Raw genomic sequence first — 1959 nt, 5'->3', positions numbered from 1 at the left:
CGGGAGGGTCACCTGGCTCCAAGTTTGGCGTCCTGACTCCTACAGGGGACGGGGATCTGTGGGGGCCAGCAGGCCGTGCCCAGGTCCCATCTGCCCATCCCTCCTCCCTCTCCTGCCAGGGCCCCGAGTCCCCGGTGGCAGTCCACGTTGACAGCAAATTCCCCGAATCACGGCTGGAGAGAGACAGGACACCGTCTCCCACCAGCCCAGCCACCAGACGCCTGTGTGGATGAGGGTGGGTGGCGGTCAAGCGAGGGGCACCAGGACGATGGGCACTGCCAACATCACCTCCATCCCCGGGGCAGAAATCCCGTTCCTAGGCAGCTTCAGGGAAGCGCAGCTGGGGGATGTCTCCTGGCTCTGGCTGAGGCCACCAGGGTGTGAACCAGGGTCCTCCCACCCTCTGCTCTTGGCGAGCCCAGGCCACCAGCTGAGTGGCCTTGGGCCTCGTGCTCTGAGAGGATCAGAGAGAAGCAGGGGACTGGGCTGAGGCCCCAGAGCCCGCGGGCTTGCAGAGGACATTTCCAGAGTCGGTGGGGAGTCAGCGAGCCACGCCCGGGTCCCCGTGGAGAGGCATGGCTTGGCTCACCGTCTTCACCAAGGAAGGAAGGAAAGGGGAGGGAGTGGGGCTAGGTGACATCCTGGGACACGGGCAGCCCACTGCCAGGCCATCAAATTGGGCCCAGTGGGGCAAGGTTTGTGTGCAATGACCGTGGGTCCTGGTGACCTCCGCCCATACCAGACAGTGGGCCTGGTCACTCACCCCTCAGGCCCTACGGTCTCCCAGCGTGCCCCGGTTCCTGTGATCTCTCCTATCTCAGGGGCGGCCATTTGCATGGACATGAGATTGTGGGCTCTTCAAGGCCAGGGCTGTGGCCCAGGACCGTCTGCTCTCTGCCAGCCCGTGTCAGATGCCCACTGGGGACATGGGGATAGCAGGTTGCTGCCCTGACATGCCTCATTGCGACGGGCCTTGTGTGCATTCGCCAGTCCCAGGAAGGCCACATCCCCTAGTGGTGCCAGCCCTGGCCTGGTGCCCTGGGGAGTGACGGACCCCTGTAGGCGGCCCTCACCTGTTCCTGCTGCCCCTCCCCCTGCTGCCCACCGGGCAGAGCTCCAGCAAGTCTGAGCCGCAGCCAAGCCTGGCACGGGCAGCCGCACCGCCCGCCACACACATCTGTGACTCCATTAGCACGGCGCTCCCGGGGGCTTGTTTGATGACACATCAGAGAGCGCACGTGCCTAGGCAGCGCTGGCACAGTGAGGCTGGCACGGCGAGGCTGGCAGCAGAGGCCGGCTCCATTGGGGCCATGGGAGAGCCCCCGGGATGAGCTGTGGGCCCGCCCGGCCCTGCCCCATGACGGCGCTGGTGCTCCTGGTTCCTGCAGAGGGGAAGCCACCTGCTCTGGCGGCTCCAGCCCCGCTCTGGCCACGCTGAGCTGCTTCCTGGCTGCCTCTGCTTCCAGCTGATGCCCAATGGGCCGCAGCCTGGCCTTGTCCAGTACCCAGGGCTTTGGCCACGCAGACAGACGTGCTGCTGACATTCGCTGAAGCCGAGGCCAGGCAGAGTGAGGCGCTGTCCAGGGCAAGCGGCCAGGCGGGGCCCTCAGGCGAGCAGGGAGCAGGCCCACGCTCAGGTCACGGGTTCAGGTCCCTCCTGACCGAGGAGGAGGAGGAGGAGGCGCTGGTGGGGCACAGGCTGGCTGCCGGCTGTCCCCAGGACCCCCACTAGGTCCCCCAGGCAGGAACTTGGATGAGCAACCCTGGGGCTGGTCCTGCTGCCAACATGGGGTCCCAGGGCTCGGGCAGGCGGCTGAGGGCTGGAACCCCAGCCTGCCTCCAAGGGCCCATGAGACCCTCCAGGCCACCCCAACCCTCAGCAGGGCAGGGCCCAAAGGGAGACCTTCCTGAAGAGCTGCAGTCCCGGGCAGGATGGGCCCGGCCGCCAGCCAGGCAGGA

Source organism: Marmota marmota, unplaced genomic scaffold, assembly GCF_001458135.2.
Source record: "Marmota marmota marmota unplaced genomic scaffold, marMar, whole genome shotgun sequence".
NCBI lineage: Eukaryota > Metazoa > Chordata > Mammalia > Rodentia > Sciuridae > Marmota > Marmota marmota.
This window is presented reverse-complemented; position numbering follows the sequence as displayed.